This window comes from Dasypus novemcinctus, chromosome 10, assembly GCF_030445035.2.
Source record: "Dasypus novemcinctus isolate mDasNov1 chromosome 10, mDasNov1.1.hap2, whole genome shotgun sequence".
Classification (NCBI taxonomy): Eukaryota; Metazoa; Chordata; class Mammalia; order Cingulata; family Dasypodidae; genus Dasypus; species Dasypus novemcinctus.
This window is the reverse complement of record NC_080682.1, coordinates 67,653,100-67,666,192: the sequence shown is the minus strand read 5'-3', so window position 1 is coordinate 67,666,192 and position 13,093 is coordinate 67,653,100. Positions and strand designations below refer to the sequence as shown.

Genomic DNA, 13,093 nt, shown 5'->3' with positions numbered 1-13,093 from the left:
TTCATCATTGACCTTCTCACGGGACGGTGAATGCAGGCTGGCTTGACTTGACTAAGAAGATACTAAAGAAAGCATCCGTAAGCTCTAAAACCAAGTGAAAGTGACATAACTGGGCACTAATTTCTTGCAATAAACCAGCAATATTTAGGACTTCTGTATACAGAAGTGTCGTTACTTTAATTTACAGTAATCTACAGTTATGCACCACCCCACAGCAGCTCCTGATTAGCCATTTTCTTTATAAAGCAGCCATAGGACTGCTTTTCAGCATAGATGGGGCAAATCAGAATGCAAGCTAAAGCATGTACCTTTTGATTCCTAGGTGGAGAGGTTGTTTCTGTGACATATACCATCGTTAAAATAATTAAAACCATAATTAACAACATTATATCTTTATCTAATATTATTCAGAAAACATTGTTAAATATCTAGGAATTTTATGCAATCTCTATTTTAATGAACATTTTGTTCATACAAGTTTAACAAGTTTAAAAAACTGTCTTTAAGTTTATAACTTATAAACAGTTTCCATTCCACTTATATCAAATGAACTTTATAATTTATTACTTTACTTTTCACCTTTACTCCATTGCCATGATTACATTAATTAACAGGTAGCTTATTTTAGCAGTAATGGAAAAATTACTTTCTTCATTATTCTATGAAAGCTTAAGATTCCCAGTGGAATCAAGGTACTTTTATTGCTACCATCACCTTAATATATTACATGTTTGTCAGAACATTAATATCCCCACTTTAAGAATATATTACTTTTAAGAAAACTGCATTACTTTAACAGGGAGAAAGTCAATTTTTGTTTTGCATCAGAACACCATTTAGTCAACAGATTGCAGTTAGCATAGATTACACACAGATTGAGGATCGGTTTTTGCTATAAAGTTACTTTTTGTTATTATATCATCTCCTAGATTTCTGCTTAATAATGATTTCCCAGAATCAGTCATTTACATTGTAAAGTTTCAGTTTTGAAAATGCTTTTGTAAACTCCCCATAACTATTCATACCTATATAGACTGGTTACATCATCTCAAGGCAAATTACACCTTGAAATAAACTTATTGAATTATAGTCTGCAATAAGTGAAATTCACTTCCACTAGCCTTTCTGCAACTTGCCAAGTGCATTCAAGTCTTGTCCTACATATTTCCACCCTGATTTTATGAAAACCAGACATTTCATCTTAGGACAAAACAAATTCCTTTAAACAAACTTTCAGATTTTAGTCAGCGTTGAATATGAATTCACTGCCACAAAACTTTCACTTCTTTCTATATCCATTTAAGTCACATCCCTCATTCTGTCCCATGAAGAAAAAAGACTGTTCATTTTAATTTAGACAAAAATAAATTTCTTTAATAAAAGAGATTTGTAATAACTTTATTAGCCAAAAACTTACAATTTTTGTCATCTTAAAGTTTTAACACATATAATGCTAATTTATTTCATTAGTATTCATGCTCATTTATCAATATAAGCATTTATTTAATTTTTGGCCATTTGAGTAGAGCTCTTTTAAGAATTTTCATTTGTTAATTTAATATTGCCATTCAGAGATATAAAATATACACTGAACAAACAGACAAACATGAAAAAGTCAAGACACACCAACAGAAACATAAAGCTCACTAATTTGACTCATAATTCTTCTTTGGTAAAGCTATCTCTAAGCTCTCCATCATTTTACATCTCTGATTTTTACTTCTTTTAAGATCTCTAGAATCTGTTTTGTCTGTAATATGCAAACTCATTCTTAGAAACATTTTTATTAGTAACCAGCAACCAGTTAGGAATACTTGACCTGTCAATTTCCACACTTTTACAATAAATCTTACTAAAAATTCTACATACATTGAGCATCTGATCCCATTCTCAACCCACAATCTATCTCCTAATAATCTGTACTCTGGAGTTTACTTCCGTGACTATATTCATCATACTTAATTCATATTAGTGAGACCATACAATGCTTGCCCTTTTGTGTCTGGCTTATTTACCTCAACATGATGTCCTCTAGGTTCCTCCACGTTCTCATATGCATCCAGATTTCATTTCTTCTTTCAACTGAATTATATTCTATTGTATGCAGATACAATATTTTGTTTATCCATTCATCAGTTGATGGATACTTGACTGATTCCATATTTTAGCAATTGTGAATAATGCTGCTATGAACATCAGTGTGGAAATGTCAGTTTGCATCCTGCTTTCAGTTCTTCTGAATATATTTCTTGTAGAGGGATTGCATGATGAATATAGGACAGCTTTATGTTCATCTTCTTGAGGTATAGTCAACCCATCTTCCACAGAGGCTGCACCATTCTATATTCCCTGAAGAAGTGTTCTTATTTTTCCACAATCTCTTCATTATTTGTTGCTTATTGTTTTATTTAATTTTTAATATTGGTCATTCTATAAGGTGTAAAATGGTATCTCACTGTATTTGATCTGCATTTCCCTGGTTTTGATACCAATTAGTAGTGTAATTTTGCATATAATACATGATCATTGCACATACCTCTCTCTCAATGTCCTAATCTAGATAATGAGAGAGAGGGAATCAGTGATTAACACAATTTCTTCCTTCAAGTTTTCTTTGATATTGAAAGGATGAGATTCAAGGTATTTTGTAGGTAACTGAGCAAAAATAACATGCAAACATTTTTTGACATGTTTTTTCCCAATGCAGAAATATTATGTGAATCTAATACTGTAAATATTTTCACAGGATTCTTACATTTCTTCCCTCTTGAAAGATCAAATGAATAATATATTCATGGCAGAGATTACATTCTCCATTTTAGATAGGAGGAAACTGATGCCCCAGTTAATTAAGAATTTCTTCACATTACAAAAGATGTAATGCAGACTCAATTTAGATGTCTAACTTACTGAACTATGGCAATGGAAGCCTGTCATTTCTGTTAATAGTTCAAGATGTTGAGTTCTCTTCCAGGGATTCTCTCTGATCTATTACTTAAAAGATAAAACCTCTCATGCCTTTGTTATTTCTACTTTTATCTTTTTATTTTCTTGAACTTCTCTGTGAAAACCTACAGCATTTTTGGATTTCATTATTCTAATTATTCCTTTTCCAAGCTATATTGTTCTTTTAGATGACATGCACACCAAACAAAATATAAATTTTTCTATAGCACATTGAAAATTTTCAGCATTCATAAGGTAATCATCATATTTTTCTCCAGTATAACTTCAATTTACATATATGTGAAGTAACCTGTCATTGGAAATATACCACTTTTTATTACTGGTAGCAAAATATTAGTAGAACAGGGTCATGTTACCAGAGAGAAATATATGATATTCAACCCAAAAGGTGATCCAACCTGAAAAGAGAGGGAATTCATTGATAATGCAAAGAGCCAGCAATCACTAGAATACTCATCAGACTCATGTCGGAGTTTATAGTCTTTAGAAAAATTATGTGCAAATAATTAACTGACCCAAATTAATTATATATATATGTATAATACATTTTACTAAGAATGAAAAACTCTGTAATTGAAATAAAAGTTGAGAGTTTGTACCTTTGAACAATAAGCCCATGGGTATATTTTGTATTTCAGTTTAATCAGTTTCAACAACTCTAAATTTGACCTAAGATAATCACTATTTGCTTGTTCATGCTTGGTTATTTGTGAGATAATTAAGTTTTTCTTTGTTCATGTAAAGCAATAAATGTCTCCCAAGGTTCAAATCATTTGAGATTAGAGGCTTCAACATGATATGCCTTATTTTCTTTAAACTTACGTTTAATAACTTTCTCAGCTCAAGTGCTTATATGTTCTGTAATTTTAACTATTTCATAGAGAAATAATGTGGGAGTGACCATGAAATATTATGATGCTGATTTGAAATTGTACGCTTTAGAATTTGTTTTTAGTCTACCAACAGAGGACATTCCCCACATTGAAAACAACAGAACCTTAAAATCCATTAATTCTCCTGGTGTCCTTACCTCATCTAATATTATTATTTTCAGTTCTCACAGTCCATCCTTCTTGTTAGAGGTGAAGGTGAGAGTCAATAATCATAAGATGTTACTGAGGCTAGAGGTAACAGGGATCTGTTTATTCATTTACTTAATGAATATTTATTGAGTGCTTTCTAATTGTCAGTACTCAAAGAAACAGATTAGTATCTGAGTCCTCATGAGATTTCTAGAGTAGTACTTTTAAAAATTAAATGTGTATACAAATTAAATAGGGATCTTGTTAAAATGCACTGTTTGATTCCCTACGTCTGGGATGGGGCTGTCATTACATTTTTCTTACTGGAACTCAGGAGATACAAAGAAAAATTATAGATAAGTGAGAAAAAAATTTAAAATAAATAAAAAGTATGTATAAACTACAGTGTGTTCAATATGAATACATATTTTGGAGAATAATAAATCAGGAAATGTGGTTAGAGAATTTTAGAGAGAGAGGATGAAATACTAGAGTAGTCAGAGATAGCATATGTGATAATGTAAGATCTTAGTAAAGCCTAAAGAGTGGATGGGAGGAAAGAAAGCAGATATTTGGGTTGGAAGATGTCACATTTGAGAAACATCAAGAATATGAATTGTATATTATGAATTCACAAAGTATGAATATGAATTGTGAATGTGAACCGTGAACTGAATATGAATTGAGTGAACTGTGAACTGAATTCAAATTGTACATTAAATGGCTGTGGATTGAGTGAATGTGAGGAGTAATAGTAGACAAGGAATGGGAGTTCATAGAAGCCAGATTTTGTCAGCCCTTCTTATGTTGGCTTTCATTTTAAAAATATTGAAGGGTTTTCAATGAAGGATACACTTTTATTGTAAGTGGGTAACTTGAGCTTCTGTGTGAGACATAAGCCAATGGGGTTAATGCAGGATCAGTGAGACCAGTTAAAAAGCCATTGCAGTAAAGTAAGTAGAGGTAAGGATGACAGTAGCTTAGGAAAGACAGTAGCAGTAGAAGTAAAGAAAAATAGTTACATTCTAAATACATTTTATTGTACAGAAGATGGAATTTTTTTATGAATTGGATGTGGCAATTAGGATTTTTATGGATTAGATGTGGCATTTAGAAAGTGAGGGATGCAGAAAAATTCCAAGTGTAAACTGGAAGAAAGGAATTGCTACTGAGTTAAGAAGACTGAAAGTGAAGCAAATATATGCAGAAGATGAGTTCAGAGTTAAACATGTTAAGTTTGAGACAACTATTAGACAGTCAAGTTAAGGTGGTGAGTATATATATATATAAGGTGAAGATATATATATATCTCCAAGTGATTATATAAATATATATACACACACACATACATACATACATACATACATATATATAATATCCAAATGATTACATATACATATACGTATGTAGAGAGAGAAAGAGCTTATACACTGGGTGTATACTTAGGTGTTTTCATGTACAGCTGCATTTTAAATTGTGAGATTATATATGGTACTAATGGAGTTAATGTAAGTAAATGAAAGTCATTCTCAATATTAAGTTGCAGAAAACTTCACTTTTACAAATCCAGAAATTTAAAGAAATATAAAGATGAGAAGTGATTAAGGAGAAAAGCAAAAAAAAAAAAAAAACAAGAAAATATGACATATTTGAAGCCAAATAAGATGTCATTTCAAGGAGGAGGGAATGGTTAACTGAATCATTTTCCAAGTAAGGGTTCATGTATTGTGTAGGCTGGATAGTCACAACTGTAATTTACAAGAGTGAGAATGTTGATGTCCTGTACAACTGTCAACATGGTAGGAAAATGGCCTAATTAGAAGAGTTACAAGATAGAATGGAAACAGAGAAATTGCTTTCAAAATATATACTATATGCTGTGTTCCTCGGAGAGACCTTGCATACCCAAGTCTCTCTCCTACACCACAAAACTCATCTCCAACTCCTGCAGCCAACAAATGGGACATAATGAAGGTTATCATTCTTCTCACACCAGTGAGTGTGCAGCCAAATACATCAGGAATCACATCATCCAGATTAACCCAGGGCCAGACAAGTACTTCACCACGGGGCTCCCTAATGGGTGTACCCCACTTGGCTACTACAAAAAGTTGATTGAGTACTACAAGAACGGGGAACCTGTCCTTAAAATATATGACCTTCAACAAATATGAGTATGTGGGCCTTCCTTGAGATCACCCAGAGAGTTACCAGTTCTTCAGGTGAAACAAATTCTTCAAGCACAATGACCTCCATCCAGAAAATACCAATATCCTGGATGGAAATGCACCCAACTTACAGGTTGGCTGTGATGCCTTTGAAGAGTGGATCATGGCTGTGGGCTGGATCAAGCTGTTTGTTGGAGGCATTAGCCCCAGCAGATATATCACCTTCAACAAACCAGGCTCTAGTCTGGTACCCAGGACCTGTGTGAAGGAACTGGCCATGGACACCATTCTGGCCAATCCTAGGTTCTTTGATAGTGATCTTGCCAAGATGCCCACCATGGTCCTGATAGTGGGTGTGGGCACCATCTTGGATGCTAGAGAGGTGATGATCTTCATACACGTGCACAGAGATGTTTGTTCCGTACAAGGCCATCGAGGAAAGAGTGAGCCACATGTGGACAGTATCTGCCTTCCAGCAACATTCATGCACATTGTTTGTGTGTGATGAGGATACAACACTAGAGCTGAAAGTGAAGACTGTCAAGTATTTCAAAGGTTTAATGCTTGTTCATAACAAGTTGGTGACCCTTGTACAGTATCACAGAGAAGGAAACAGAGAAAAGCTAGTCTTCTAAAAAACCATATAGTGATTAGCCTGTGCTGAACCTAGAATCAAGTTCTTCATAGGGATGGGCAGGTTCTTCTGGAAATTGTCTTTGGGAGAACAGAATCGTATTTCTTTAATTCAGTATTGTTATTCCAGATAAGTGGGTGAATTTTTGTTTCTGACTATAAGGCTTACAGGCCTAGTTCTGCAGTTTAGCTACTGGGAGAATGACTTATTTGTAACCAACTGATTCAGAAAAAAAAAACTCTGAAAAATGTATTCCATCATCTTTACGTCTGCCACACCTAGGTTAGGAATTAACGTTTTGTTCTGCCTCTGCCACCGTTCACCTGTACAACACCCTCCGTTCAGGGTCCTCTATCATCGTATGCCTGATTCTTAATTGAGAGAGAATTAGAGACTTGCGTATGTTGAACAGAACCTCTTTGGAGAGTCTTGAGAACTCCTCTTGAACAGGTCTGCCACCTTACTTGAGAATCACTGTCCTAGATTAATGTCTAAAATATATATAAGAAAGTAGACCCTCTGATGAATAACAAGTGCAATTGAAAAAAAACTCTCACTTGCTTCCTTCATCCTAGTTTTTTCTGTTGTTTTTTTTCCCTGTTCTTAGAGCTGAACTTGTATGTACTTGAAAGACTCCTCAGGGAAGGTTTGAATCGGGGGGGTGCTAAAGAGAAGGCTTTTGCTGACTAACTCAGAGCCCCAGTGGGCCCGGCCAAGTCAAACTGCTCTCCCATAGGGACCCTTTGGCACTAGGAGGAAGAAGGTAGAAAGCCTTTCGCCTCTATAACCCTGTGGTTTTGTTCAAAGTTCTCGCTAGCTTTTCTTTTTAACTGTACAAGCTTTAAAAGGTCAGAGGTCCTGTGGGCAATAGACACTGCCACAATTTCAGTGTTAGTGTTCAGTCGTGATGATGGGAGCCAGGACAAGCAGCCCAGGTGTGAGTTTAGACACAAAATATAAGGCATGCCTTCTTGATCCCATAAGACCTGAGTGCCAAGATAACATACCAAATGCTTCTAAAGCTGCCTCCTAATCTTTCCCCCACTAACAGTACTCTGCTTTTCTAAGAACCTCTCAGTCTCATGTGGTGTGATCTAAATTTTCCAGCATATCAGGGAGTACAACACATCTGTCCATTTGTCCATCACCCTTGCTCGTTAGATGAGTCTATTGCTCTGCCTTCCTTTTACTCTTGCTAGCCTTCATGGAGTGGAGTGGATGCTGCCTTTTCCTGCCTGTCTATGTGTCTATTTGAAGCTGCTGCTGCCTCTAGGAAAGGCTCTTCAGAATCTGGCTCAGGCTTTTCTTTTAAGTGCTGTGTTTGGTACCAGTGTTTTGTCTTAAGCTTTTATAAGTGATTGTGCTGTCATTCTGTTTTAGGCTAGTAGATCAAAGGACTTGTTAAAATGTGATATTTTCTATTAAATCCAGTATTTTCAAATTTAAAAAAATGCAACGCAGACAAATCTTTGAGAGGTAGGGTTAAAAGGAAACAAAAGAAAGTAACCTATTAAGTGTGTACCCTACCCACTGGTAAACATGACTCAATAGGTTTCCTACCATCTACCAATCAAATTATTTATCTCCTCTCTCTAAAGCCCTGCACTGATTTCTCTATTAGAACATGTGATTTTACATCAAGTCAACAAAACCATGTAACAAGGAGGATTCAATTCTTACTGTGTTTGATATGCCAGGCCTCTGTAGGCACCAAAGTGTGGGTCACATGGGCATTGTGCTTCCCCTTTTTTCTTCACCCATTTTTATGATTTCTGCCTGAATTCTCATTTGCTTTGATTTTTTATCTTTTCTGAACGTCTACATATTCCTAAGACTTCTTGTTAGATTTGTCTGCAGTGATTTTCACTCTGGCTGTTTCTTTTCCATCATCGTTTTTCTTATTCTTGCTTTGTCTCTAGTTATTCAGACTGCCCACATCATCAAGTCCTAACACTCAGGAACCAATTTCAGATTCAGTCTGCTAAGCCAGCATTCCTCAAAACTCTGGCAAGTAGAATTAAGAAACCATATAACTATATCCAGAAATATAGAATATTAATCAACATGGTTACCTGCTTCATCTTATGCACACGGTAAACAAGTTCCATCATTTCATCCTGTACACCATCTCCTATAGGTTTTCTCAACACTATGTTTTTCACATTTACTGTAAAATTTATTGTACTTGCTATTCACTTCCCTAATAGATTAAGGAGATAATTTACAGAATGTTTTCCTCAACTTATTCTCATCCCCACTGAAGCCACTTTTATAGAGATCTGTCAAATTAATCTTCCTAACATACAGACCTTTGCTAGACCTCCATCCCTCAAAATCAACAACTGATTCTACATTATCTATAATATAAATCATAATTAGTTGAAGAAGCATGTAGAATATTTCACAAACATGATGTAGTCTACTTTTCCAGACTTAACATCTATAATTCCTACTCAAGCATTAAAGTTTCAGCAGCACCAAACTCCTTGGGCATATTTGCATTTTTTAATGCCAAGAACCTTGTGATCATCATCCAGAGTATTAGCCTCACTGACATTTATACTTCAGAAACCCAACCTGATCCTTCAACTGCTATATCCTTCAGTGAAACCAACTCATTCTGCTCAAAGCAAAAGCCTCTCTCTGTTTAACCAAAGAGCTTTGTTTCTCTTACAGTAATAATCACCAGGTGCCTTGACATCAACTATATTATAAGTAAAAGAAAATATTTCTGTCTTGCAGGAAATAGTATAGGTGTCATCTAACAAGTGCCTTCTTGCTGCTGAAATGATTTGCATTCAAATGAAATGTCCTATTCCTTCCTTTTAGGATATGCTAAGTTCAGGACTGAGAGATCTCTAAGGTCTACCCGAACTCACATTTTCGTCTTTTTTTATTGTCTCTCTTGAGGGAACATGGATACAGACTGTCTCAAAGCATGACTTTTTGGAGAAATAACATTGAACTTTAGTAGGGACTAGATTTTCTGATTAAAAAAAAAAATTATCTTTCCAGAGACTGTTCAGCTGCCAGGTATCACTAGGACAACAAACCAAAATGAAGGTAACAAGCATTTATTCATATACAGAGACAGTGCAAGCAAAAGATGAAAAGGGGCCCTAGCTCCCCAGAGTTTCATTATTTCCCATGGAATGGCACCAGGTAAAGGTCAGATGATATGATGATATGATGAGCAAATGGGGGAAAACTTCTCACTTTTGAAGAGCCCCAGTCTTTTTGTGGATCTGGGGGGACCAAGGCATGTAACAGAAAGAAGGGTCTGGAGAGTAAAACGTACAGAGTCACAGTGCCGAAAAGTGCCTAAGTCAAGGTCTACCATAAGGACGCTCTAACTGGAGGTGCCTGGACTTGGAATGCAGGGATAAATGCAAGCAAGGCTGACCTGGGAGAGGGCCCTGATCTCTTTGGCTGCAATCCCTGAAAAAACCCTCTGCAGTGCACTTCCCCTGTGTACTACCACGTAATGTCCTTTAATTGCTGATGGTCAAATCTGAAGGATCGCTGTGGATCAGAAGAAGAGACACCTAAAGAGATATCAAACCACTCCAGAACAGGTTTTGGGGTGACCAGCAAAAGCATGGCTCACAGAGGTTCTAATGGAAAGATGTTTTGCTCACGTAGGAAGAGGCAGAGCAAAGTCAACTTTACTAGTGGGTACCAGTTTCCCATTGCCAGTGGGTCTCAATCCTTGCCTGGTGCAGGGTGATGTTCTGTGGCAGCAGCCCTTTCTTGTGTGTGTGTGCCCTAGCACTAGGACCCACTCCCTCCCCATGAGGCATAGATAAACCAACTGGGTGTGAGCTGGTTGTCATATAACATTCCAGTCAGAGAGAGACTCTCTCCAGTGAATATTTGCAAATGCTCAGAATAATAGCTGAAGGAGTGTGCATGCAGTTTCCTTACCTACCAGGGAATTGTGTTTTAGCCTGGCATGTTGACACGCCTGGTCCTGAGCACAGGATATATTTTTGGGTCCCAGAGAAACTGCTCCCTACCTCATTCACGCTTGAGATTTTGTCTCAGAGATGGGGTCTTCTTAACTCCACCACTTAACCCTTCAGGGCCTGAGTGAGAAGCCTAGGATTCCCAATAATGGAATTACACAAGTCAGACATTGAGGCTATATATTCTTAATAAATTGATTTGTCTGAGGAAATTATGTTTAAGAGGCAGCCTGGTCTCCCATTGATTTGAATCTGAGAGTATGGAAGTCATGGAAAGGGATAGAAGGCTCTTATGGAGAATGAGGTATAAATAATTGCTGAAGAAGGGTTTTACATTTGAGGAAGGGTGCAGAAATTCTGCTCAAATTTACAACACAAATGAAAAGTACCCTGCCCTGAAGCCTCAACTTGCCCAAATTACATGTGTAGTCCAGATTAAGGTTATTTTGTCTCCTCCAAGCAGCCACTTAATCCCATCGTATAATTGTCTGTTATAACCCTACACGCTTCTGTAACTTGGGGGTGGTATAGAGCATGGTGAGTTCATTGTATGTCCCATGATTGTTGCCATTGATGTATAACTTGAGCCTCAAATCTGGGGCCTTTATCAGATGTAGATGCATTTTCTGAACATCAAACTGTAAATTAGAAGTGCATGAGTTTGTGTGTGTGTTAAAGGGACTTAGGGAAAGAGAGAAATGAAAGGGGGTGTGGGAAACACAGGAGGGCAACTTTTAAAAACCTGTAATGGATGAGTGAATTCTGGATTCCTTACATATAAGTCATGCATTAGATCATGGTCAAATTATGATGCTAGCAACAGTGTTGTGAACTTTTGCAAAAACTGTTTCTTTTATTTGAGAAGTTGTGGGTTTACACACTAATCATGAATAAAATACAGTATTCCCATACCACATTCCCTCAACCCATGTCTTGCATTAGTATGCAACACTTATTACAACTGATGATAGCAATTTCTGTAATGATACTAATTTTTAAGAGTTGTTACCTTTCTTACAATTGATGAAAATTATTATAATAGTACTATTAACTATCGTCCACAGTTTACATTAGGTACATTTTTCCCATTTACCACCTTACTATTAACACCTTGTATTAGTATCATACATTTGTTGCAATTCATGAAAGAACAATTTTATACTTGTACTATTAATTATAGTCTATTTTCTACTATAGGGTACATTGTGTTATACAGTCCTTTGCTTTATATTTTAATTTTCATTCTGGTACATATCATCCTAAGTTTTACCTTTTAATCACATCCACCTATATAATTCAGTGCTGTTAATTACACACACAATAGTATATTACTATTACCATCATCCATTTGCAAACATTTACAATCAACATAAATAGAAATTCTGTACAAAATAAGCAACAACTCCCCATTTTCTAATCCCAGTCTATCACCTGCTAATCTATATTGTAGATTTTTCTTACAATAATTAACTATCTATGATTTTTCTTATAATAATTAATATCAATGAGATCATATAATATTTGTCCATTTGTGTCTGGCTTATTTCACTCAGCATAATGTCCTCAAAGTTCATCCATATTTTTGCATGCTTCCGGAACGTCATTCCTTTTAATGCTGAATAATATTTCATCACATGTATATACCGCATTTTCTTTATCCATTCATCAGTTGATGGACACTCAGGTTGCTGCCATGTTTTGGCAATTGTAAATAATATCGCTGTAAACATTGGTGTGCAAATATTTGTTCAAGTCCCTGCTTTCAATTCTTCTGAGTATGTACCTAACAGCAGATTGCCAGATCACATGGCAATTCTATATTTAGCTTCCTGAGGAACCATCAAACTATCTTCCACAGCATCTTCACCATTTTACATTCCTGCCACCAATGAATGAGTGTTCTTATATCTCCACATCCTCCCAAACACTTGTAATTTTCTGAAATTTTTATCTTTTATTATTTTTTTAAAGATACGTAAATCACACACAATGTTGCATTAAAAAACATAAGAGGTTCCCATATACTCCTCCTCCCCGTCCCTCCCACTCCTCCCACATCAACAACCTCTTTCATTAGTGTGGCACATTCATTGCATTTGATGAATATACTTTGGAGCACTGCTACACAGCATGGATTACAGTTTGCATTGTAGTTTACACTCTCTCCCAGTCCATTCAGTGGTTTATGGCAGGATATATAATGTCCTGCATCTGTCCCTGCAATATCATTCAGGACAACTGCAAGTCCTGAAAATGCCCCCATGTCACATCTCTTCTTCCCTCTCCCTGCCCTCAGCAACCACTTTGTTCACTGTCTCCACATAGTAGCCATTCTTT

General features: G+C 36.0%; 1 pseudogene; it reads left to right on the top strand.

Moving 5' to 3' along the window:
* The first annotated feature begins 5,947 nt into the window (after positions 1-5,947).
* Positions 5,948-6,792, top strand: LOC101443453 (glucosamine-6-phosphate isomerase 1-like; annotated as a pseudogene).
* Positions 6,793-13,093: the final 6,301 nt, after the last annotated feature.